General features: G+C 38.9%; 1 protein-coding gene across 1 annotated transcript in view; it reads right to left on the bottom strand.

The window, feature by feature from the left end:
* Nucleotides 1-10,407, bottom strand: part of DAAM1 (dishevelled associated activator of morphogenesis 1) — a 223,604-nt gene extending 213,197 nt beyond the window's left edge. Inside the window, exon 1 of the mRNA XM_043982739.1 lies at nucleotides 10,190-10,407. The gene's annotated coding sequence lies outside the window, so the exon portion shown is untranslated. The remainder of the gene's footprint in view (nucleotides 1-10,189) is intronic.
* Between the last annotated feature and the right edge of the window lie 17,566 nt (nucleotides 10,408-27,973).

Here is a 27,973-nt window from a genome sequence, read left to right as displayed (position 1 = left end):
ATACCTTGAGCTGAAATTACATTCTGAGGGTAGAAATGGGTAGAGATGAGACATGGGAGAAAGGAAACTTCAGCTACAGAAAGGATGCTGAAATGAAATTAGGTCAAAAACTAAGAGCATATATTGTCTAAAATAAAAGTCAGTCTCCCAGTGGGAATTGGCATAGAAAGGCAGTGGGTACTAACCACAAAGAATTGTTATCTATTCTCCATCCCTGGAGGTCTGTTACCCTATGAAGTGGAAGCTGGATGACCACTCCTCACTATTGGTTAGGGATGTTAGAAAGAATTCCTGTTTAGCTATGGGTTGGACAAGACTGTCTCTTAGGTCCATATCAACTGTCTTTGAAGCAGAGACAAATATAAGAATTTTTGTTCTTTTTAAGACATTAAAACAAATTTAATGGTAGTCTACTGACCAAATAGCTACACACTGTACTCCTCTATCTTCCTGTTTTAGTTCAAAACACAAATGAGTTGCTATATAAGGGGAGAAGTTACACATTCAAATCAAATAATGTCTTCCCACAAAAAGAAAGGAGGGAGGGGACAAATTGAGTAGACCTATTCTAGGAAACAAAACAGTATCTTAAGCACCATCCCCAAACTAGCCTATCAGTCACAAACATTCAATTAAGGGCCACTTGTTAAAAAATTCCTTATTTGTTGCCCAGATAGAATAATTGTCAGTATCTTAGTGTGCATCTGACTTTTGGCAACTCCCTCTCAGCAGGGTTTTCCGACTGCATCATTTTCTAAATCATTGAACTCACTGACTTCTAAGATAAATTAAAATGTGGCAAAATCATAGGATTTTATATGTAGTTCAAACCTCTTATTTTAAAGATGGGAAAACTGAGGCTCAGGGAGATTAAGAAATTTGATCAAAGTCACATAGGCATGCAGTAGTAGGGTTGGAGTCAAACCCTGCTCCTGATGTCATATTTGGTAGCTCTCTACATTATGCTAAGCTTCTTCTACCTTCTTCCAGTTAATGTAAATCATTCTTTTCTGTTGCACAACTCTATTTTTTTTTCTCTTCCAGTTCAGACCTTTACTTTTTTGCATTTTTCCATAATGACTTTTTAACCAGATGTCTCTGGATTTAGCAGTGACCTCACAGATTATTATCTTATCTCAGTATCACTTCTGGCCTTACTGCTTTCTTATCACTTCTCTATTATCAGGTCTTTGTTTAAAAAAATTGTTTTAATCCCCAAAACAAAAACCACAAAATACAGAAAAGGCACCTTCAGTTTTCATATCCTGGATATAATTAACCTACCCATTTGCTTTAGATAAATACCATTTTCTATGCTCAGCATTTCAAGCTCTCTTGTAAGATCTTCCTCTAGGGCCATTGCAATCTTTGACATAATTTGACAGTAATTATAATTTAGAATAGCAAAATAGAACACAGAAGTGTTTTCCCTCAAGCTTCTATCATTATTGTTAAGTTAGAAGTGATTTCCCTTTAATGAAAAAAGTACTAAAACCAAAAGCATGGGTGCCTAGCATATAGATCTTGTTGAGACTTTTTTTTTGTCATTTCCAACTCTATTTGGGCTTTTCTTGCCAAAAATACTGGAGTGGTTTGCCATTTCTTTCTCCAGCTCATTTTACAGATGAGGAAACTGAGGCAAACAGGGTTCAGTGACTGGTCCAGAGACACACAGCTAATCAGTCTCTTGAGAGTAGATCTGAACTCCAGTTTTCTAGACTCCAGACCTGGCACTCTATCCACTGACACCTACCATAGCATATAGAATAAGCAATTAATAAATGTTTGTTGATAAGGAAATTTTAGCAGAGATCTGATTCTTTGTCCGGACCCAACCTTTACTAGAGAATTTGCTCAGCTCTCTCCCCTACTGTATCACCAGCATCTGCTTATGAAGGCAAACATCTAGAACCATATTAAAGGCTGCTCCTACTAATATGATGTTATTGTTCTTATATCATAAGATATCATACTTTGAATTTCCCCCTGCCCCAAATGTAAATGAGAGATTTTCACCCAGCAAACTACACTCTCATACAGTGCCCCCTCTAGATTGGCTTTAAGGATTTGATCATCTGTGTCCAAGAAGAACTCAGGACCCTGGCCTCACTAGCATGAAACTGTAACCCGTCAGAATAAAAATCCATCTAACAAAAAGCAGGGAGGGGAGGGTACTCTTCAGATTAGGCCTAAAAAGTGCCTCAGTGGAAAGAAGTTCCAAGACTACTGAAATCACAGGTCTTGACAGAAAATACACAACTCTATGAAGTGAACTTTGCATTTCTTTTGAATTTATAAATGAATCCAGAATACAAGATAACAATTTTATGATCCAGAATCATACATAATTATTAACAGCCAAGAGCTTCTGGTGTGATATGTAGATTTACCAAAGACTTCTTTGCTTTTCATTCCCATACTGGATCATTCAAGTAATGATCTTACTCTGAGAGCCAAGACCTTTATTTTTTTTAAATAATATTCTGATAATTGCATTCCAATATTGGCTTCCTTTGTAATCTTATATATTTCATTTTATGCAACTAAAAACATTGTTTTGAGAAAGGGTCAACAGGTTCTAGGGTCAGTTAGGTGGAGGAGTGGATAGAATGCCAAACCTGGCATTCAGCCTCAGACAATGACTAGCTATGTGAGCCTGGGCAAGTCATTTAACCATATTTGCCTGTTTCCTTATCTGTTAAATGAGCTGGAGAAAGAAAGAGCAAACCACTCCAGTATCTTTGCCACAAAAATCCCAAATGAAGTCATGAAGAGTTGGATATGACTGAAAGGACTGAACAACAGGTTTTGCCAAACTCTCAAAGGACTTTATAAAACAAAAAAGGATAAGTATCCACGCCATATAAGAAACGGTATTCTACATCCTTTTCCCATCTAGGAAAATCATTAAGAGTATATTAAGTTTTGGGAGCAGCTACATGGTGCAGTGAATAAAGCACCAGCCCTGGATCCAGGAGTACCTGAGTTCAAATCCAGCTTCAGACACTTGACACTTACTAGCTGTGTGACCCTGGGCAAGTCACTTAACCCCCATTGCCCCACCAAAACAAAACAAAACAACAAGAATAGATTAAGTTTTACCCACTGACCCAGCAATACCACTATTAGGTCTGTTTCCTAAGATGATCAAGAAAAAAGGAAAAGAAATTATGTATTCTAAAAATTTTATAGCAGTTCTCTTTGTGGTGGCAAAGAACTGGAAATTGAAGGGATGCCCATCTATTGGGGAATGACTGAACAAGTTGTGGTAGATGATTCTGATGGAATACCACTATGATATAAGAAATGATGAGCACATTGATTTTTTAAAAACATGGAAAAACTTGCATAAAAGAATGAAAAATAAGTAAACAGAACCAAAAGAACATTGTATACAACAATAACAGCAATATTGTTGGAAGAATAATTATGAACAGCCAAGTTATTCTGAGTATTATAGTCACATCAACTACAAAGGACCTATGAAGGATGATGCTGTCCACCTCCAGAGAAAGAACTGATAAATGGAAGAATGCATAATATGGTTTTATAATTTTTATGATGTCCTTCTTTAGTGTGGAGCAGGGAGGGAGGAAAACAATTCAGAACTTAAAATGTAACAAATATACAAATTTAATTTTTAGAAGAGTATATTAAGTCTGAGTAGAGGTTTTGAGCATTTAATTTCTTAAAAGTTCTGTCTTACATCTTTGAAGTGTTAGAAAGTTAAATAAAAAATGAATAGCTCAAAATGCCTGGTCCATTCAAAGAAAAATCTCCCCCAAAATGCAAAATGAAAGAATTTTAGCTTGTGGTTACTGGCCCCTATTGAGAGAAAAGGTTTACTGAACTGGGTTGGTTACTTCCCACTATGTAAGGTCAAACTTAACACGTGGAAATATGACAAGCAAGATAAAAACCAGAGGAGGTCTCAGTAGAAGTTACAAGCACTGGTGATTACTTCATGAACCAAACACCTAAGGCTCCCAGTGGTTACCAGCTTTTGGGGTAAGCTTTTGTTTATGCTGATTCAAGCAGCTGCAACCTTTTAAAAAATAATTTAACAGAAGGCCAAGATTCTTCAAGCCAAAGCCACCAAATCTTTTTGCCACCACAAAAAATATTTACAAAAGGTAACACTTTCTTGTGTTTTGATAGCTATAATTCCAGCAATAAAAAGCAATTTGACAAACAGTAGCTCAAATAAAAACCACATTAACCCAAAAATTCTTAGCACGCTAGATTATTTCACAAAGACAAGAATTAAAATTCCTTGACGACTCCATTTCCAAAATTACCAGCCAACTACATAACCAATAAAGCCATCTTCACTATCAACATACTTCTCCCTCTGACTCCATTTGAGAACCACAGGCAACCATCTCTAACAGAAAAGTAACATCATATACCAAGTAAGTGATAGTTTCATTCTTCAGCACACTTTCCATCATTTTGTCTACCTAAAATGGCAAATAAAAAACAAAATAAAATCACGCTTCACTTATACACCCAAACAGTGTCTTGGGAGCCATTAATGGCCTGGCAAAGGTTTCTGGTAGACTCTGCCACCTAGTCAGCTTTCCATCAGCTTTCTCAGTGTTCTGCTCTACAACTTATCTGAGAAAACTGGTTGATTGCAGGAGGAAAAAAAAAAGGTCTCGTGTACACCAAAATATTTATTATTTTTTTTTTAATTTTTAGTGAGGCAATTGGGGTTAAGTGACTTGCCCAGGGTCACACAGCTAGTAAGTGTCAAGTGTCTGAGGCCAGATTTGAACTCAGGTCCTCCTGACTCCAGGGCCAGTGCTCTATCCACTGTACCACCTAGCTGCCCCTTACACCAAAATATTTAGACCAGTATTTTTTGTGGGACTAAAGAACTAAAACCAAAGTAGATACCCAAGATCGGGAAATGGTTAAACAAATTGTGGTATATGAATATCATGGACTATTGTACACTAAGAAATGACAAAATGAGAAATTCAAAGAAGCATAAGGGAGACTTGTTTTCACTAAGGCAGAGAGAATTAAACCAAAGCAAGAAGACAAAAGTACTGCTATATAATTATAATGAATAAGCTTGGCCAGGAGAAGCTGAGAAAATGTCCCTCCCTCCCTTTTTTTTAGTGGGGGGTGGGAGTGGTGGTGTTAAGGAAGGAGACAGCAGCCTGTGGATATACAGTACTGCATATTGTCAAACATGGTGGTTGTATTGGTTGGTTTGCTAAAGTGCTTCCCTTTCCCTCCCAATTTCTTTTTAAATCTCTGTTATAAGGGATGGCTCATTGAGCAGAGTGAAAGGATATATGCAGAAATGGAAGTGATGTTAAAAAAGAAGTAACAAAAATAAGGATTAAAAAAACGTTTTTTCAAAGCTAGAACTGACAAAGGAATTAAAAAGCTTTTTAAAACCTAGAACTGTCCAACTTGGAGCATTGGCCAATGAAAGTTCAAACTAGGAAAATCGCCTAAAACGATATTATCTGTATAGCTAAACGTATCCCAAAAGGTCATATAGTCTGATCCCTTCAGAAGGACACTCAGGCTGAGCTAGGCTAAGTGTTCAGCAAGGATCACGTAAGTAATAACAATCTAAGTATCACTTGAACCCAGGTCCTCTGTGCACACATCCTATGCCCTTTCCACTGGACCAAGTTGCCTCATCAATGAGCTGAAATCAATTTCTCCTAATGCATAGGGTAGCTCAGTTAATCTTGATTCTGGATGCTCTGCCCAAAGCCACATGGGAAAGAATTGAGCTTGGTGAGAGGAACTGAACTGCCATGTTTTAATCCAACATTTACCTAGATATTCACCTTTATCTAGCCCAGGCAAGTCACTTAACCTTTCAGTGACCCAGGCAACTCTTAAGACCATAAGTCATAGAAGGGGCAGCTAGGTGGCACAGTGGATCAAGCACCACCCTTGGATTCAGGAAGACCCGAGTTCAAATCTGGCCTCAGACACTTGACACTTACTAGCTGTGTGACCCTGGGCAAGTCACTTAACCCTCATTGTCCTGCAAAAAAAATAACCACTCTCCTTTCTGAGAATGTCCCAAACCACCTTCTCTTAAGGGATTCAAAGTCCTTCAGACCCCATTATGGGGCAGCTAGGTGGCGCAGTGGATAGAGCACCAGCCCTGAAGTCAGGAGGACCCAAGTTAAAATCCGGCCTCAGACACTTGATACTTACTAGCTGTGCGACCCTGGGCAAGTCACTTAACCCCAATTGCCTCACCAAAAAAAAAAAAAAAAAAAGACCATAAGTCATAGAGCATCACACCACATTACTCTGATGAAATCATGGGTCCACTTCTCAAAATAAGTGAGCCCATGTATGTGCACACATATACAATTAGTAAGTGAGTTGGTGAATTTCTCTTCCATTCTGTTACCTATAATCAGTATTTTCTATATAATATGCATATATCAACATGTATATATGAATATTTAGTGTGTAAATGAAAGGTGAATAAAGTTAGGAGATGGGCATTTCATGACAATATGACTTAGTGGATAAAGTGATGGACTTAAGAATCAGGAAGACAATGAATTGACACTTATTAAGCATTAGAAAATGCTTAGGCCCCATGCTAAGCATCAGGAATACAAAAAAGAAAGTCCAAACAACCCCTGCCCTCAAGGAGCTTACAATTGGACAGAAGAGACAATATGTACATAAGTAAGCATATATAAGCTAATGTACATTTGATAAAAGGTTTTCTGGGCCAGGCTTAGTAGAAGTCAGCCCAGTGATTCAGTCTCAAGATTGGACTGCAAGGTGACATGTTTATGCAACATAAAACATTTAACAATAAGAAATTTACTCAACCATAAAAAAGGTTCAAGCCCAAATCACATGGCCCACAATCAAATCCTGATGATGTCTTCTAGATCCTTTAAAAGAGAAACTGTCCCCCCTCCCCAAACAAAAAAGATGCTACTCTCACAAAGTAACCTTAGGCTACAGTAAGGTACCAGCAGCTGGCCTTCTAAATGAGTGGTGGGGGTGGACTAGGCAAGGCTTCCAGCAGGAGGCAGCATTTGAACTGAATCCTGAAAGAGGCCAAGGATTCTAAGAGGTAAAGGTGAGGGAGGGGGATAGCATTACGGGCATGGAGGATAGCTAGTGCAAAAGCAGATTCACATGTGAGAGACAGTGAGTAAGCCACTACACAGTTAGTGAACTTTTATTAAGTAAATCATTGCCACATGCAAATAAGACGAATTTTGCTTTGGAGAAAAATATCTGGACAATGTTTAAATGAGAGTTTCATTTTACCAAAGGCAAAAATTCAGCAAGTAGCTTTAGGATGGAATAATAAAGAGAAATAGAAATACAATAAATGGATTTGTTATGCAGGCCAATACAAGCCAGTATCAATGGAATAGAAGGTAAGTAGGCTTCTTTTGGACCCCAATAACTTAGTTCTATTTGCAGCCACAGCTATTGTTTTAAAAATGGTTCTATCAGGTTCAGGAACTCTGGCTGAAGGAGATTGAAGCACTTATTGTTTTGAGAAAGATTTAACTAAGCAATCCTTGTACATACCAATTAGAATTTTAAAAACTGAAGGCTGAGTCTAAGAAATTAAGAAAAAAAAATTTAATAGCACACTGGAGGATCACAATCCATAGCTGTGGCTTTAAACCTCCAGTCACTTCCTACAAATGTCTTCTACAGGGTTGTGCTGGCACTAGCCCATTTCCCTTCTCCAAACTGATCTAGTCTCTGATCTCAGATATTCTTTTTCTAATTTTGAGCGAACTTCAGATAAGATATGATGTGCCCCCATATTCCACAAAAGCAGCAAGTCTCAGAAGTTGGATTACTTGCTCAGGACATAGCGATTTAGGGGTAAAGTTGGGTTAGAACAACTTTAATATGCTGTTTACTGAAAGAAAACCCTTTAAATTAGGTTATGTATGTAGTGCCATTTTAAGAGGACAATTCTATTGCATTGAAAATAGCTCATATCTATAGTACTTTAAATTTTATAAAATGAAATCTTTGAAACAACCTTGGGAGAGGTGGGTAGTACAAATACTATCTGCATTTTACAGAAGAGGAAGCTTTATCTCGGGAGACAGCCATTTGGCCATGATGAAAACTGGGATTGGAATCCAGATATTTGGATTCCAAACCTAGCACTTTCCACAGAAGACATTTTCCTCATTTATTAATTGGGGCCTACTCATTTCCTAATCAAGCTTCGCTGGTGACAAATTAGATCAAAGACACTGAATTTTTGTTCAATCTCAAAAAAGAAGTATAAACTCTCAAAGGTCTGTCTCCAACATTATTTCCTTACTTAGGCTATTGTCTTGAAGAATACAGCTGTTAGCAAGGTAGGGAGAGTAGACAGTTTAAAAAACCTAAGCGTTAATACTGGTTTCAATAACAATGTCTTCTAATGCTGTTTATAAATGAGAAGACACAGGCTTCAGGTGACATGCACAGGTGAGGAAAAAAAAACAAAGAGGAATTAAGGACTTTCAAAAAGGAGTCTCTAAAACTCCCTTTAAAAGACGGTAGAGAAAAAATTTCCTAGGGCAGATGGGGAAGGGAAGAGGGGGATTAGAAAAGCAGTTCGACAGGGGGCAAGTATTTGACCACGCCCACGAAGTCATGCCTTCCCAGGGGCTAGCAAGCCTGATATGAAGAAAACCGTGATATTGAGACTCTCTTAACATAGGTTACCATAGCAACGGAATTCATCCTCCCTCCTTCTGCAAGGAAATTTCGCTTCAATTCACAGTCCAGCATCATTTTCCAAAAAAACTACCGATCCAATTAACAGAGCAAACCAGTTGACAGAGGTAAACGCATTCTAAATACTGGCCGGGGAAGGGGAAGCGGGGAAGGGAGGAGACAGTAAAAATGAAAAGAATAATACTTCATTCGGGAATGATTGAGGTGCGGGGCAGGGAAACAAAGTATGTAGAACTGGTATTAGTCCCTTAACCTCCAACACTTAGGCAGAAGGGTGGGAAACCTAGCCAGTTCAACACCACTTCCTCCTCAAGACATTCTGAGAAAGCCAGATTATTCAGCTCTCCTTCCCAAAGAAGAGATATCAACAGATCAAGCTGGTGCCTCCGGATGCAAGCTTGGCCCGGGTGCCCTTCATCTCGGAAAACGTGGAGAGGGCAAGGGCGGAGATGCGCACCGCCTTGGGGATGGGGACGGGAACAACCAGCTAGACAGCTCAGTGGCTGGCACCACAACCCACTGCGGTGGCTTTAACCACCATTCGTTTCCTGCACTGTCTCCCGCCCTCCCAGCTGTAGGGCTCTGCTGCCAGACTCATTTCCACAACACCCCGCCGTCCTCCATGTACATAGCCCCCGACATTCTGCTTCGAACTTTGCATGGGCAGTAGACACCTTCAGCCCTTTCGATTGGGGCAAGAAATGGTGATTTCTTTTTGGAGACGGGGAGGGTGGGAGCAGAGTTAAGTATTTCGCCTTTCCCACAACCACTCCTCTACAGCTAGGAACTGGAGTTCAGAGCAGCCAGGAGACAAGGACCCCCTTTTTCATAACCTACCCTTTGTTACCCCAGCCCCCCCCAGAGGTTGCCCCCGCGGTGAGGGGGCATTAGGTGAAAGGAAGCGAGCTGTTCGGTAGCAGCGCTGCCCAGCAGCACCGAACTGTAGCCAACATTTCTTTTGCTTCCCTCTCCCCTGCTTTCACGGAATCCCCGAGGTGGGGAGGCGCACTGGACATGGTCAATTTACCTCGTGTAAAAACACATCTGAAAACACATGAAAGAAAAGGGGGGCGTGGAGGGAGATGGAGAACAACCCCTAGTCCTTTTCCCTAAATCCCCTTCTTCCCGGCTCGCCTCAGTTTTGCATTGAGGTGCAGCCATTTTTCCAACCCCCACCCCTGCCCAGGGGCAGTTAGACTTCTCAGTCCAAGCCCGAAAGCCCAGAGCTGTCCTGTTGCAGTACCCACCCATACCCAACCTGAACGACGGGTTTAAAATTTACCTACTTCCTCCCCGCAGCTCAAGGAAAAGGAGAGGGCGAGAGAGTGAGAGAGTGAGTGAGAGAGAGAGAGAGAGAGAGAGAGAGAGAGAGAGAGAGAGAGAGAGGAGGAGAAGGAAAGGCAGGGAGGAAGAGCAAACCCCGCAAACCTACCGCCCTTCCCGAGATGAACACGCAGCCCGCTCGCTTCCTCACCGTGCCTTCGGTGCCACTTAATGAATGAGAAGAAGCTGCGTCTCCGTGAGCCAGAGGGAGGGACGGACGCGCTGCGCCGCACTCCCTCCTTACCTGGGCAGCCTCCGAACGCTGCGAAAGGCAGCTCGGAATACAATGGGATCCGTTTAAAGAGTTTCCCCCGTAGTGGCTAGTATGTTACAAGCTCGCAGGTGACATCACTCCCAGCCTAATAGGATACAATGTAGCCTTGACTGCGCATGGACTTCCCGGCTGGGGCCCCAGAGAGCGCTGGGAATTGTAGTTACTTCCTGGGGATTCAGTCCCTGGGCAGCTTCTCAGCTCCTGGATGCCTAGGACTACAGTTCCCAATGCAGTCCTAAGGAGCCTCCGCCTCCTCCCCTCAGATCCTCCCTCACTTGGACACGCCTCCCTCCTCCCCCCGCCCCCTTCGTCTCTTAGCTTTCCCCGTGGTCATTCAGATAAGGAAGGAGGGTCCTAGCGAAAGGGAGAGTACGTCTAGTGACCCTAATCCCCTGTTACTGGACCTTTACTGTATTCAACTAGCGACCTTTGGACCTCCCATTAAGCTTTTTTCCCTAGTTCGTTTCCGGATTTCTTTGGGAGAGAGGGACATTTACTTGCCCCAGAGAAATGGCATTGTCCACTTGGAAATCTTTTGGCCCCAGCCTAGAGAAGAAAATAGACCCTCGTTCTATTCTCCATCGTTGAGAAATCAAAGGGTTCAATAGTTCCTTCTCTAAAACAGTTTCATAGAAATATGCTGGTTCTACGTTAATTTAAATAACCCCCAAATGGTGACTTTTCCCTTCTCTTTTCTCCCTGGCCTCTGTCTCCTTGTCCATAAATACAAGAGAGCAGAACCGAGCAGAAGTCGGCGCACAGTTCAGCAAGCTTATCATCGGATAAATTAGTGGATTCAATCAGTAGAAATAACATGGTGAATCAGTCCCTATGCTATTCCTGGGGCAGAGGTGGACTCCCCCATCTGCTGAAGTGCCAGTACTGTCTTTCCATGGTAATTTGTAGCCAGGCTTTTGTTCGATTCTGGAGGTAGTCTTACTGCTCTTGCTCTGAACTCCATTTTTAAAACATTCTTGGAAAAGGAAAAAAAAAACTTTTAATGAAAAAACAGAATATTTTCCTTTTGTATTTTTTAAATCAAATTCCTAATTCAGACAAAATCAAATTGGGGAAGTGCTTTAATTTGATAGGATTAAATGTCACATTTGTTGTGAGTTCATTTTGGAATAAAATCTAGAGCAGAGCATATAAGACTATGGTAATAATAACAATAATAATAGCTAGTTAGCATTTCTATAGCATTTTATGAATATTATCTAATTTTTTTCCTCACAGTAACCCTAGGAGGTGGGTGCTACTATTGGCCCTATTTTACAGATGAGAAAACTGAGGCAAACAGAAGTTAAATGACATGCCCAGGATCACATAGCTAGGAATTATCTAAGGTCAGATTGGAGCTTGTCTTTCTGACTCCAGGTTCAGCACTATGCCTTGTACCACCTAACTGCCACTGTTTCAGTGGCTAGTTTCCAGCCTTTTAGTTCCTTATATTTAGGTTCACTGGCTACCATTTGGCTGGAAGTTAAATTCCAAATCATACTGAAAACTTACATGCTGTTGATGAGCCTTCAAAATATTTTCAATAAAAAATAATGTATTTACTTGAAGAAGTATACATTTACTATAGTACAAATAGGTTGGGTTGAATGACTGATGCAGTCCTTCTAGCTCTATAATCATATGATCATGTTTTACTTTTTTTTTTTACACGTGGTTTAGTCTAAAATAATCTTAGATTATTTTGTGTCCCAAAAATCTAAGAGAAGGTTTGAGTACTACACCAAAACTTTTGGGACACCATGTGTTTCAGAACCTCCTATAGCCTATGAAACAGTCTATGTGTCTTCTTGAGAAGAGGATGACAGGAGAGGTTTTTAGAAACAAAAAGAAAGGGTTCTAATGGTAACCTTGGTTTATCAAGAGAAATTGAGGAAGGCCTCCATCATCAATATGAGTGAACCTTTTGTGATGAACTTGTAGAAGGACATGGAACTCCACAGGATGATCAGGGATGAATATGGTATGATCAACATGCTTGTAGGGAGCATCCAAAGGTCATAGAGAAGTGTTCACAACATCATTGCTTCTTTCATCCCTAACAATCGGCTGAAAGTTAAACTTTTCACATTCAAATATTTTAAGGCTTATGGGGAGCAAATTACTTATATGCTGAGGAAGGAATTTTTATGAGTTTAATTTTCCTTTTATCCACACATTTTGCTTTAACATAACTGACACTTCTCAGCATACACCCAACTCCCCCACCCCACCAAAAAAACCCAAAACACACATTCATTTAAAATTGTCAATTAAAACTATGTAATAGCATTATTTAAAATTATTGTAAACATAATTTTCTACTTTTGCACTTTACTGATTGTTTCTTATTTGTCTATTTGTTGTTGGTTTTGTTTTGTTTTGTTTTTTGGTAGGGTCCTATGATTTCAGGTAGATGTAGGCAACCCCAAGGATAAAAACTTTACCACTGAAAATTAGCATCTCACCTAGAAAGTGATCAGGGACACTGAGAGTTTAATTCTGTGGTCTCCAAAGTGGGAACTCCCAAGGAGACTGATGGCTTGATCTCAGAGGTCTGTGTGATCTATCAGGAGACAGGAAGATGGGGCATATTCCAACTCATTCCCATGGCCAATGCTGAGTGTGTCTTCAACACAACTGTACCATCCCTTTCAATATTCCTTCACTCTGCCTACTCCTACAGAAAGCCTACAGTTTTTCCAGATATGGCCTCACAGGGTCACAAGTTATACTTAACCCAGCCCAAGAAAGTAAAATTCCCTGCCTCCCTCCCAACAACATTCCCGTGTCTCCCACTGCTCCCCTATCATTCCTTCTCTTATTGCTATCAAAGGCCACCCCTTAGTGGTGGCTGAAATTTTAGAAATTGAGTGACTACCCCGCAAGGCACACTCTCTACTTTTAATTTTCCCATAGGAAAGAGTAACACAGCATGAGCTGGCATAGCTAAGTTGTAATTATATTATCTTCTCTCCAAAACTCATCCTGCTTCTAAATTCCACAATTTTGGTGAGGGTACTACCTTCCTTCTAGTCACCCAGGTTTGCAGCATTGGCATTATCCTTGACTCCTCACCATCTCTCCTCCCATATATCCTATTAGTTGTCAAATCCTGTCATTTCAATCTCCACAATATCCCTCCCTTCTGCCCCCTTCTCTCTACTTAGCTATCATCCCACTTCAGGCCCTTCTTATTTCTTACCTGGGCTATTACAAAGATCTCCTAATTAGTCTCCCTGCCTATAATTTCTACCCATATGTTGAGCCTGACTCAAGCCAGTACAGTAATTCAGGAATGAGAATGGAAGGAAATGAGACACTCATAGATCATGAACAAAAGGAAGCTAACTTAGCAGTCAGTAGCAGAGGAAGGACATTTAGGGCTGGGAAAGGCTTATTCAGTCAGGATACAGTATTGATTAGGGTGACTATATCTTCCCTGTGCCCAGCATTGGTCATACTGGTCTGCTGGTCAAAAACCTAATGGAGGAGTGAAGTGATCATTTGTGTCCTGGCTTTTGTACTTAGGTTACCAGAAAACTATGTCCACAGGTTAAACCTCTAGTCCTCTGAACTAATTAAGTCTTGTGGATGGTTTCAGTAACTTTTGAGGAAAAACTAGCCTTGATTGCTTAGAACAGGGCCTTGGCTATTGCTCTCACAACACCACTCCAATCTATCCTCCACACAGCTGCCAAAGTAATTTTCCTAGAACACAGGAATGACCATATCAGTTCCCTATTCAATTAACTTCTCTGGCTTCCTACTGAGTCTAAGATCAACTTTTATTTCATTTTTATCTTTTCTTTTTAAAACTTCTGTTTTGTGTACATAACTACCAATGTAGCAATAGCAGTATGTTATGTATAAATAGGTATATATATATATATATATATATATATATATATATATATATACACACTAGGGATATATGCTCAAAAAATGTTCACTGAAAGGGGTACATGCTCAAAAACGTTTGGAGAGAACTGGGTAGTCAATTGCCCAGAGTCCCAGGCTAGAGGCAAACTCTCAGAGGATGATGTCAGAGACAGAACTTGACTCCTGACTCCAAGACCTGTCTTTCCCCTCTACAAATCCTCTCACTTATGCAATATTTCCTTTATTAGTTCCTTGCCTTTTCAAAAGCTCTCCCATTCTTTGAATGCATTCCCTCCTTATCTCTACCTCACAGAACCCCCAAATTCCTTCAAAACTTAGCTCAAGAGCTATCTCTTACATGAGACCTTTCTTGACTCTTCCAGCTATTAGTTTCTCTTTTAAATTAATTTGTATTTCATAGAGTCATAGAATTTTCAAGTTGGAAGCATCCTCAGTGGTCATTTAGTCCAGTTCATAAAAGAATAGAATTCCTTATCATCTATCCTACGAGTGGTCATCTAGTCCAAAGCTTATTAAACTGTGGCTCATGACCCCATACAGGGTTGTGCAACTGAATGTGAGGGTCATAAAAAATTTGCCAGTAAATGTTTGATTTGTGTATCTATTTTATATACCTATATGACTAGGGTCACATAAAAATGTCTCCAGAGAAAAGGAGTCTTGAGTAGAAAAAAGTTTAAGAAGCTCTGATCTACTCCTTGCTTAAAGAACTCCAAAGAGGGTAAACCTATTACCTCTCTAGTCAACCTATTCCACTTTTAGCTCTAATTAGTAGGAAGTTTTGTCTGACACCAAGCCTGAATCTGCTTTTTGGAATTTAGAACCATTACTCCTGCTACTGTCAAACCGAACAAATTATATGCCTTTTTTATGTGACAGCCCTTTAAATAGTTTGGAGACAGCTGTAATATCCCTCTCTTTTCTAGTCTATTTATCCACAGTTCCTTCTATCCATCCATTTTCATTCCATGCTACAATGCTCCTCTGTCTCCTCTGAGTCACCTCTTCTTCAGATTAAACACCCCCATATTTTAAATGGATTCCTACATATCAAGGACCATTTCGGTTACCCTCCTCTAACTCTCTCTAACTTATTATTAACCCATAGCACTCAGAAATGTACACAGAACTCCAAATAAAGTCTGACAAGGTCAGTCTACCTTTCTCTGATGCTCATTTGCCTAAGATTAGGATAGAATAAAACCAAGAGATACAAAAAGAAACGATGCCTTGTGTTCATGGCCACATGGCAATGAGGTTTTAAAAAAAATGAGCTTGAGGCCCCTCCACCACCCAGAGGCCCAAAGCAGTTCTTTTTCCCCTTCACTTAAAAGTCACCAGGGAAGAAAGATTTCTTCTGTTCATGATATGCACATTCAATTCCAACTTAGCAGTCAATTAGAAGATTTTTCATGATTTCTCAGTAAAGTGCCAGGAAATAGTAAAAGAACACCTTCACATGCTCTGAAGTGGGGGGATGGGCCCTTCTATTACATACTCCCAATAGTATGTTCACCAAGCCTTCATGTTGTAGACTGCAGGAGGCAGAGAATATTGTGTATGCTATCAGGTCTGTGTTTCCTTTCTTTTCTCCCACCAATTCCTGTTATAGAACAAGTGGCCAAAACCCTAAAGAATGCAATAAGCAGCAAAGTCTGACCTCGCAAGAAAACATTAAGAAGACCGTCCCCAGGGGCAGCTAGGTGGTGCAGTGGATAGAGCACCAACCTTGGATTCAGGAGGACCTGAGTTCAAATCTGGCCTCAGACACTTGACACTTACTAGCTGTGTGACCCTGGGCAAGTGACAACCCCAACTGCTTCACCGAAAAAAAAAGACTGTCCAGAGCTTAGTCTCTGTTGGACTAAAGATGAAATATATGTTTTTTGTTTGTTTGGGGTTTTTGCAGGGCAATGAGGGTTAAGTGACTTGCCCAGGGTCACACAGCTAATAAGTGTCAAGTGTCTGAGGCCAGATTTGAACTCAGGTCCTCCTGAATCCAAGGCCAGTGATTTATCCATTGCACCACCTAGCTGCCCCCAAAATATATGTTTTTAAACATGTATACTCATATTCTATCCCTTTGCTGAAGGACATATATGTCATTACCAGAGATCATCAGATTTGGAGTTAAGGAGGAACCTGGATTCAAATTCTACCTTGAACTTATTGGTTCCTTGGTTTCTGTGATAGGGGAAATGCCAGATCGGAAGGGTGATTGAGATAGTCATTGGCTCAGTAAACTTAAAAGTCAAAGTCTCCACTTCTCTCTGTCTGTCTGTCTGTCCCTGTCTCTGTCTCTTTCTTTTCTCTCACATGTGCTTATAAGGATTCTGCCAGTCCTTTGGACTTCTAAGAAGAGATAAAGGGTAGGATCTCTTTATAACTCCATGGTCTGAAGCTATTTTTAATTCAAATAATCTAATCTCAATCTTCTCCCTGACAAATACCTTTTCCCCCTCTCCCCAGCCCAGCTTCAAATCAATGGATGGTGGGTCCCCACACCCCTATCTTTTTTTTCCAATCAACTCTAAGTAGCAACATCTTGTCTTACTTAAAGAAAGCCCCCTTCCTTTACTCTTTACTTCCTATACATACATCCTCCCCCATACCCTCTCTCTCCCATACTCAGCCCAGTGCTTCATCATCATCTCCTTTCACATCTATATAATTTTTTACATGTCCCTTGATCTACCTAGACTATAATGTGATGTGTGAGGCTACCTCCTTCTCACCTTCCCCCCATTATTTGAATGAATTTCATCTGGGGCTCCTCATTTTAAGAAGTATTAAGTCCCTCCTTTCCTTCCTCTCTCTATGCCTAGGGTAATTCTTTCTAGTCACGTAAGACTGCAGTTGTCCCCTTAGTAACCCATAGAAAAAAGTGGGATGACCAGTGGATGATAATCTTTTCTCTGTAGTACTAGGGCACCATGTAGCCCTTTCAACCTAGGAGACTTGTTTATGCATCTTAAATTTTTGCTTGGTACCTTTACTTTTGTTTTGTTTTTTGTTGTTTTGTTTTGTTAGTGAGGCAATTGGGGTTTAAGTGACTTGCCCAGGGTCACACAGCTAGTAAGTGTCAAGTGTCTGAGGTAGGATTTGAACTCAGGTCCTCCTGAATCCAGGGCCGGTACTCTATCCACGGTGCCACCTAGCTGCCCTGGTACTTTTACTTTAAAACAAAAAGTTCTTCTCAATTTTGACTTTCCAAAGGTCAATGTATGGAAGTCATCAATTCTGTTAAAAAAAAATTCCAGGATTATAAAATAAGTTATCCATATGTACATGTTACTTTCCTTTATTTTTATATATAATATTCCAACCTTTTATTTGATTTCTTGTAATTGATGGATATTTTTGGACAATTCAGATTGGTATCCCTTGGTAAATGAATTATCTCCTCTTGGACACTTGCAAGATATTTTCTTTTACCAGGTGTCTTTGTATCATGATGACTAAATTTCTAGGAGAGTTAGATTTGAAACCTTGAATTTCCTCTCTGCTGACATCTTACCTATTCTACTGATATATATTTTGTTTTCTATTTCCAAACTATCCAGGAGTTTTCTTGCAAGATTTTTTGAATTATGGTATTGGGGCTTTTTGTCTCATGTCTAGGAAGAAAATCATTCTTGCTTTGGCATATATTCTTCCCATTTTATTGTTTTTTGACTTTGATCTAATGTTGCATGCATTTATGCATTTTTAAAATTCTACCTTTTCTATTCTCATTTTCAGTTTGTCCACTGCTTTATTAAAGATTTCCAATTTCTGGTCCAAATCATCAATTTAAAAAAATTTTCTCAAGAGCTCTTATTTTTCTCCATATCTCTTCTTTTATTTCTTCTAATATAATTTTTAGCTCCTCTGGAGGTTCTTCTGCTTGACAAGATCTAATTGTAACATTGTAGAATTATCTCTTCCTTCTGGGGATTTCATCTCATATTCATTTATCTCATTGAATCATTTAATTGCATAGTGATCTCTTTTTTACTTATTCATTTTTTTTCATTTAGTATTGGTTTTTCTGTGGAGTTTTCCTCGTGAGGTTTTCTCTTCATCTTTTCTTTTTCTTCATTTGACACGTTCCCTGTTATTTTTGAGACAATGGAGCCAAAATATGACTTAGCTATCTTACTGGAAGTTCCAAGAAGAGTTTTAATGGTTTGTTCTGATTTCTTTTTTTAAAATGAGTCTGACTACTGCTTATAGAAAATTAATATAATTCTTCAAAAATAAGTCTTATTCCTGTATTTAGATTTCAAAATTCTCAATCTACATAATACATTGTATTTAATGTTTTTTAGAAAATAAGATATCTTTTATTTATTCTATTAGTTATGGGATATTATCAGTGACATATATAATACACTTAATGTATTTAATGTTCACAGGAAAAAATTCAGAAAGACATGAACTGAATGAATCTAAGGACTTTCATCTATTTCTAACCATGCAAAATCTTTAGATGAAAAAATAATTACTTGTTTGAAAGACTAGGTTCTGAGTTTCTCACGTTGATGTGAGGGTTTGTCGTTATCGATAAGCTTGTTCTTGAAGTCTTCCTATAAGACAGCTTTACATCAAGGTCGTTCTTGGGTTTCTATTTATTTATTTATTTATTTTGTTTGTTTGTTTGTTTATTTTACTGAAGAGGGGACTGATGACCAAATTTCACTCTTTCTAGCATAGAGTTATATATAATAAAATTCCAATATAGCTTAGTTTATCTATGAAGGACAGTATGTATGTAATATATATATATATATATATATATATAATGTATGTATGTAGTATATGCGTATGTTTTACTTTACATGCAAATGGTTTGTGCAAAGGGTGTATAGCTGGCAGAGTGGAGAGAGTGCTTGGCCTTGAGTCAAGAAGACTGGAGTTTGAATCTCACCTCAGACACATATTAGTTATGTGATCCTAGGCAAATCACTTAACCCTGTTTGCCTCCATTCCTCATCTGTAAAATGAACTGGAGAAGGAAATGACAAAACATTTCACCATCTTTACCAAGAAATCCTTCAAATGGGGTCATGAACATGACTGAGCAAAAAGTAATTTTCAACAGAAGGGGAAGGAGGAGAAACAAAGGACAATTTTGCAGATAATCTCATATTTATAGCTCTGTCAATTTCAGTTTCAAGGATCAATCTTATGTGACTAGAAATGAAATTGAAGGATTCAATTAAAACTATTTTTTAAAAATTCCCAATTTGCTGTACACAGAGAACTCTATTAGATGTTTGAGCTAAAAATATGAATAAGGAATAATCTTTGCTTTCAAAGTTTTTATAATTTAGTAGACATGATAGCTTAAGTTCCATAGGAAAGGTCTTCTAAAAAATGTCCTCTGTGGGTGTAAAGGATAAGAGCTCACACTTGATTGAGGCAGAGGAAGGATGGTTTAATGAGGTGACATTTGAAAAAAAAAAAGAGGTGACATTTGAGACACGACTTGAAATCTAGGTAAGACTTTGACCAACAAATATAGGTGTGAGGTTGACGAGAGTGTTACAAATAGAAGGAAAACAAAGGCAGAGGCAATAAAGTATGGTTGTATTCAGGAGAGTGAATGGTTTGGCTTGGCCAGAATATAGTTAGGGGAAGAGAGAGAAAGCTGGGAATGTATCTAGCAAAGAGAAAGTGTTTTGGAGTTAGGGAATCTTATGCATGCTTATTACACAATTATTCCTATTGGTAGCAGTCTTTTATTTTTTCAGGATAACCTCACCCAGAGCTATCAAGTCCAATTATAGAAGAAAATGTTAAAAAATTAGATATAATTATTCTCTGCAGTAGAATTTGATAAATAATATAGCATTGCACATTTTTCTCATTTTCTGTTTGGTGGAGGATAAAATATTTCTTGTGGGTGGACAAACATGAATTTAAAAAATTAAACAATCCTCCTCTATTATGAATTACTGCCTCTGCCTTCTCACACCCACACCCGCATGTACATGCAAACATGGAGTTTATTAAAAAGCCTGAGGAATCCCTTGAAGTCTCAGCAGTAAGAGTACATTTTTCCCTAAGGAAGTCTCTTGCCTTATTCTACATAAACCAACCAATTGAATTGTTATAGAAATAATGGTTCAAAGTAAAGGAATTCATTTGGATATTTGGGACAGCCTTTCTACCCCATGTCCAGTGAAGAAAAAGTATCCACAATAACTGGGTATTTTTATGATATCTGGCTGATTTCATTGTCAATCAACCGAACTGGTTACAGACATTGGATCTGTGACTGCAAGGAGTTTACCCAAAGAGCAATGTTTCTTTAATGGTAACATTTTGAGGTTTACACTCAGGGAATGGTCAGTAATAAAAGTAAGATTGTCCCCATTTTAAAGATGGAAAAACTGAGACTTAAGTTAAATGATTCAGGTATAAGTAAAGTAGATGAAATGGGAACTCATGATGAGTTCCTTCATTATCCTTCTCCTTGACCACGCTGTTTCTTGAGTAAAAGTCTGAAAATAAAAGGTATCATGATTTATGGAGGATAGATCATCAGCTTTGGAGTTGGGAAGGACCTGGATTCAAATTCTACCTCTAACATATAAGTATATAATTGTATGCAAGTCATTTAATCTCTTTGAGCCTGTTTCTTCATCTCTAAAATAAAGGTAATATCTGTAGCAAAGGGTTGTCTTGAGATTCAAATGAAACAATACATGTAAAGTGTTCTGTAAATATTAAAAGTACTACAGAGGGGCAGCTAGATGGCACAGTGGTTAAAGCACTGGCCCTGGATTCAGGAGTACCTGAGTTCAAATCCGGCCTCAGACACTTAACACTTACTAGCTGTGTGACCCTGGGCAAGTCACTTAACCCCCATTGCCCCACAAAAAAAAAAGTACTACAGAAATACCACTCATTATTAAAGTAGGCAAACCCCAGGGTTTATTAGCAATTAAACTACATAATTATGCTAAAAACATACCAGATCACTTGTGGGAGAAGAGGAGAGTCAGTCCTTTTTCCTCAAGGGAGTAAAATTTAAAAATAAAACTCTTTGCTTTTAATACAGAATACTTTATTACTGACTTTATATAAATGGCTAACTCCAAAGACAGAAATAAAAATGTATAAAGCCAAAGATGTTGGCTTAGTCATCTTTGCCTACTTTACAATGTTTAGCTCAGGGTCCTTTGCAAAGTTAGTACTAATTAAGCATTTTTAAATGAGTGAATGTTTGGTGTATTCCAGGAAGGTTTGAATCATGTACTCAAAGAAACCAAAAGCTTTCAGAGTACTAGGAACTCTAAAGTGTCAGTGGCTGCCACAACTACCAGATAAAAATGAACATGGACAAGGGGAAAGAAAACACCTTCCATTTTCCAGAGATGGATGATCTTTTGGGACATTCTAGGAAACAAATAAGGAAAATACACCTGAAATAAACCTTGCTTTCTAGATCCCAGCATTAGCACCTTGAATGTTGTTGTTGTCTCATGAATATTACATTGCTAGCCCACTAAGCATCTGGTCTGTGGATAAAGATAGGGTCTCACCCTGAAGGGATGGCAACCTGAAACTGTTCAGGAATCATGGGAAAAGAAAACATCAAGTAAGTGTCCCATCTATTAAATGGAAATCTTGGTCATGTTTTACTCTTAGTTATTTAAGCATGAAAACTTTCTGTCAGGTTTTGGCTATCCCTGAGAATACTTGGTCTAGCTGTTACTATCATTCTTGATTAGGACCACTTGTAGGAAACTGAGTTCTAATATTTGTCTAAAACAGAGAGCACATGTTGTTCAGTCATATCTGACTCTTCATGACATCATATGGGATTTTCTTGCCAAAGAAACTGAAGTGGTTTGCCATTTCCTACTCCAGTTCATTTTACAGACAAGGAAACCGAGGCAAACAGGGTTAAGTGACTTGTCCAGGGTCATACAACTAGCAGGTGTCTGAGGCCAGATTTGAACTAATAAAGATGAATGTTCCTGACTTTCAGGCTTGGCATTCTATCCATTGTACTACCTAGCTATCCAGAGAGCACATAAAAATCTAAGAAACTGGGGTGGGTGGGGGTGGGGGAAGAGGATTTTGAAAGGAAGATGACTTCTAGTTGGAACCTGCATGTCCCCCAAAAGAGATTATCTTAATGACCCCTGATTGTTTATAGACTTGCTCTGAATGAGGATTTCTCAGAGAGTCCTCCCTTCATCAAAATTCCCTGCTAAATTCTTGCATCATACTTTTCAGCCAAATCATCTTAGGTTAGTTATCTTTGCAAAAACCCCTTCCCGGGTAATTTTTCTTTCCATTTTAAATTTCTTTTCCTTTTCAAATACAGACTCAAATGGATGTTCCTATCTTAAAGTAGACATGTTAGTATGTTGGCAGAGGAAAGGGGAGGGAGATGGGACTAATGCTTGTCAACAAGAAAAATATGTGCTGAATATATTTTCTAGGGGTCTTCAGTAGGAGTGAGATCTGTCTGGTTTGCTGGTTGCTGAAACCTCTTTGTTGCAAATTGTCTTGGCAGATTTATTTTCCTTCATTGTTGGAGTTTGTTAGGTAAGAGTTCAGTTACACAGCAGGGCATGTTAGTGCTTACTTTCTGGATTGGTAGCTTAGGGATAACTTTGGTCCTGTGTTACATGTGAATGCTAGGATGTGGAATTTCTCATGGAAAGCTACATTTCAACACTTTATGTCATGGTATGTTATCCTTTTGAGAGTATTTTCCCCTTGCCAAGCTGTGGCTTTAACCTTCACTGTTGGGTTCTCAGTGCCCTCTCCTTGTGTCTCAAGCTGCTAAAATAATATTTTGGAATGTCAGAAGACTAGCCACCCAGATAAAAAGGGAAGGGGGATATTGAAATGCCTTGCCCTCGCTTTGCTTTCTTATGAGTGATGAGTTTTCTCTGGGATTTCTTTTACTGATTTGGACAATTATACTTATTTTAATATAAACACTCTAAAAACCAGTAGAATACAATGCCTAATACTTCTTACATATGCATAACAGCAACTACGAATAATAGAATCACTTCCCATTAGACCCATTAGGTAAGGCAGATAAATGACTTCTGCTAGAAGTTATGTTGCCCCAGGCTATGAGTCCTTAAGATTTTACAAGTTGGGTAGCTTTGAGTTGGTTGACACATGAATGAGAAATATCCAGAGAAACTCCAGATGTTTCTTAGAGGAATGCAGGGTTTTACCAAATATGCTTTTGTCTCTAATTCAATAATAGTTGGTGTCTCTGCACAGTGCATCAGTAATTACCAGTATTATTTCATCATATCTGAATTAAACATCTGGATATATAATCTGTGCATGATTGCTTTCTGAATATGAAGTGATTCATTTTTTAAAAATGTATTTGCATCTCTAGCTTTCATATGACTTCAATGTCAGTGGCATCTAGCAGATTTAAATATTAATCCCTTTCCAAAGACAAGCCCACTTCCCAAAGAGATACAGATTTTTGGAGATCCAGTGCAAATTGACCTGAGATATAAAATGTTTCTGCATTCACTGAAACAGATTTGAAAGCAGTTGTTCCATCCACCAGAGAAATTCAGCCTGTTTCTTAATGTAAATGATATCAAAAGATAAAGTATTATGAAGAGGAGAATTATTTCATTAAAACAGTCTCAGTAGCCAATGAAGTAAAGTACCACTGGCTTTGTTTGTAAAGACAAAGTTTGAAGTATCTTATCCAAATACTATCTTTGGTATTCTTGGCATGGGAGAAAAAAACAAAAGCAAATCAATGAGGACTAAAGCTATTTCATACTCATGTCTACCACAGGCATACACCACTTGATTTCATTACCTGTTTCTTTCAAAACATGACATTAGGCCAACAGTATAGGGGGATGGTGATTCTATAATCATTAGCCAGAGACAACTAGCTACATGGCTAAGTGCTGGACTTACTGAGTTAAGAAGTCCTCAGTTCAAAACCTACCTCAGACACTTACTAGCTGTGTTCCTTAGGCAAGCTACCTAACCTCTCTCAGTCTTCGTTTCTTTATTTGTAAGAGGGGAGTTAATAGTATCTACCTCACAGGCTTGTGGCAATCAAATGAGATGACATGTGCTTTCAAACCTCCTAGCTCTATGTAAATAGTAGCTATTATTGTTTTAGCAAGGATTGCCAAAGTTATAGTGAGGTGCCAAAATAATGTGTTGAATTGGTAGTTTCCCATGGACTTGGATAAAGGCAATTCAGAGAGAAAGAGAGATGAAGAAGTTTCTGATTATATTGGGTTGATCACCTCTCTTTCTGGGTGGGAAGCAGAAGAGGTTGGGTGTCTTAGTGAGTGAGGACTTACAAAGGCAAGAAGTTCCCCAATGGGGTAAAGTGACATGCAATCAATTCATCACAGTGTCCAGGGCTGGCTTCCTCCTTTCTTTCCAGTGACCTTGGATTAGGACTTCCTGGTTCCATGTGAGCAATGGGGGACTAAAGGCCAACTGTCAATGGATTCACACTCCCCAGTTTCCATAAGGTAGATGAGAACAAACAAGGCTTTGGTTTTAGTGGTTGCTGCTACAGCTATTTTCACCCATGCTGTGTCCAGAGACATCAGTGAATAATGAGTGGAATGCTGAGAGAATGGGAGAGATTCTGATACTGCAGTAGCAGTGGATATCATGTGGAATCTTTAGTTGTTGAGACTACCAACTTCTGTGAACAAAACTCCCAGGTAAGCAGAGGGAGAGGGGGAGGAAGACCAAATGCTTTCCTCACTTTCCCAACTTTCTCTTATTTGAGTCCATGATGCTGAGATAGGAACAGATACCCCCTTTTCTTATTCCATTCTATGTACTGTAGGTACATGGGGATATGGCCACATCCAAAGGTCTAAGAAAGTAAGCAGAAAGAGCAAATATAGGAGATAGTTAGAGGTGGTTATCTTCATAAAGAAACACTTGGCCTGTTTTCTTTTACTTTACCATATGTACAATTAGTTATGTGGTCACACAGGGCTAAGATTCGGAATCCATGATTATGGGTGATTAAGAACTGAAAGAGGGGGAGGGGTGGGAGGGAGAAAAATCTGAAATTGTAAAGCATGTATAAACAAAAGCTGAGAACTAAAAAAATAAATTAATTAATTAAAAAAAAAAAAGAACTGAAAGAGGGAACCCTGAAAGATGGGATGGGTGTTGTTGAATTGCATATAGATCTCATGTTTTAGATTTTAACATTTTGAGTAACATTCTATGTCTTGCTCTACATTAATTCCAGACCCTGCCTGTGAGAGTTGAATCAAGGTGTGGGTGTGGTGGTGGATGACCAGATTAAATGTCTGCAGGCTAATGAGTCCCTGGTGGCCAGTGGGGTTGCTACAAACTTTTAGGAAAACCATGCAACCCATATTCCAGAGGGTAACTGATGAAACCACAGGGGTTGTGGCTTAAGGAGAATTCTACCCGGTAGGGAATTTATATTACACTAGCTCACTGAATAATTAATACAGCAATATACTCTAATCCTTGATGCTAAACACTATAATCCTCTCTTATTATCGATTTATCCTATACATACCTTGTTTGTGGACTCTCTCTGCCAAGCTCCAGATGGGCAGTGCTCCTACTTTTCAGCTTTTTTTCATGTGTTACCTTCTCCCATTAGAATATAAGCTCCTTGAGGGCAAGAACTGTCTTTCTTCTCGATTTAAATTTCCAGAGCTTAGCACAGTGTCTGGCACATAGTAAGTACTTAATAAATGTTTGCTGACTTGATTTACCACCTTGAGAGTAGAGATGTTTTTTTTCTTTTTTTTTTTCCCACTGGGACAATGAGGGTTAAGTGACTTGCCCAGGGTAACACAGCTAGTAAGTGTCAAGTGTCCAAAGTTGAGTTTGAACTCAAGTCCTCCTGAATCCAGGCCCAGTGCTTTATCCACTATACCACCTAGCTGCCCCATAGAGATGGTTTTTTGCACAGTGCCAGGCACAGGTGGTGTAGGGGATAGAGTGCTGGGTGTGGAGTAAGAAAATTGTTATTCAGTTGTTTAAGTCATGTCCATCTCTTATTTCCTTCTCCAGCTCAATTTCCATATGAGGAACTGAAGCAAATGGGGTTAAGTGACTTGCCCAGGATCATACAGTAAGTGTCTGTGGCCAGATTTGAACTGAGGAAAATAAGTCTTCCTGACTCTAGGCCCAAGCACTCTGTCTGTTGTATGACCTAGCTGTCCCCAAGCATCAAGAAGACTTGAGTTCAAATCCAATCTCAGACACTTACTAGTTGTGCCTAACACTAGGCAAATCACTTAATAAATGCTAATAAATGAATAATAAATAAATAAAAATTTAAAAAGAAAATAAATTGTAAAACACAGCACAGAGCCTGGCACATAGCATGATATAAATGTTAGCTATGATAGTAGGTGCTTAATAAATGCATCTTGGCTGACTGACTTTAAGCTGATGGTAGGAAGTATTCCAGTTACATAAACAGAATGGGGCTGCTTGCACACTGCACAATTGCCACAGGTGCCACAAATGCATTATTGATGATTGTGAAATGATATTGGTTGGAGCAATGTTATTTAGTGTAAGTATATACTCGAATCACTCAGGCTCCTGAGACTGTTTTTGTTTCTATTGTGCACAAGCACACATCAATTCCAGTCGATAAAGAGAATCAATTTACCTATTTCTGATTGCTTAGCAGGGAGGGGAAGAAAGGAGAGAGGAGGGAGAGAATTTAGAACTTAGAACTTAAAAAAAAAACATTCAGATGTTAAAATTTGTTTTAACATTTAATTGGGGAAAGATAAAATATATTAATTTTTTTAAAAGAGAAAGAATCAAACTTCATATCTAGGTTGCACAGGAAGTGAACCCCATCAACCCTGGGCTATGGGGTCATGTAGACAGAATTCATTCCAATGTAGCTTTGCCAATTCGGGGGCTGAACATCTGATCAATAAATTTTCACTAATTAAATTCGACAAGAATTTATGTAGTAGCTGTAGTGAATTCCACCGTGCTTCTGGAAGGGCTTTTATTCCACAGAGAACCCAACCTCCTGCATGTTTCATAGCTTTTCATAGCCCTTTTTGGGGCAATAGGTTTAGACTCTGTAGGGATCTGGGCTGTAATCTATTCCAACCTCCTTTATAGATAACAAAACAGCCCTGGAGAATTTAGACAACATGCCTAATGTCACACAGATAGTAATTAGCAGAGCCAAGATTCAAATCAAGATCCTTTAACTAAATCCAGCAGTGTACTCTCTCATAATAATAGAAATCTGGGACCTGAGCAATCCATTCTACTTCTGATACACATTCCAAATAGAAAGAAACCAGCCAGAAAAAATAAAGAGGTGATAATATTAAATGAACCAGTCCTATGGCCACCTAACAAGCTTCCTGTCTCTGCTTAGGGTACTTCTCCATAAACGTTGCTTCGGAAGGGAGCTTGATTCTTGCTTAATCTCTAGTCTCTGAACCAACTCTCAGGGAAGTCTTGTCTAATACAGTGATTTACAACCGGCAGGAAGATATTATGAGGTTACAAACCATATGTAGGCAGAACCAAATCCTAGTTCTTTTCCAAAATTTCATGTATAAGTCAATTGTTTGGAACCTTGCACATATTCTCCCATAACAGTCATACTATAAACAGTGATTTGTTTCTCAGGCCAGTCACCAAATACCCATTTAACCTATAATGTAGTTGAACTATATAGTAATAGTAAGAACAATAAAATGATAGTGAGTATACAATGGTGGCGCTAATATTCCAATAGTTTTATTC

The sequence above is a fragment of the Dromiciops gliroides genome, chromosome 2 (assembly GCF_019393635.1).
Source record: "Dromiciops gliroides isolate mDroGli1 chromosome 2, mDroGli1.pri, whole genome shotgun sequence".
NCBI lineage: Eukaryota > Metazoa > Chordata > Mammalia > Microbiotheria > Microbiotheriidae > Dromiciops > Dromiciops gliroides.
This window is presented reverse-complemented; position numbering and strand designations above follow the sequence as displayed.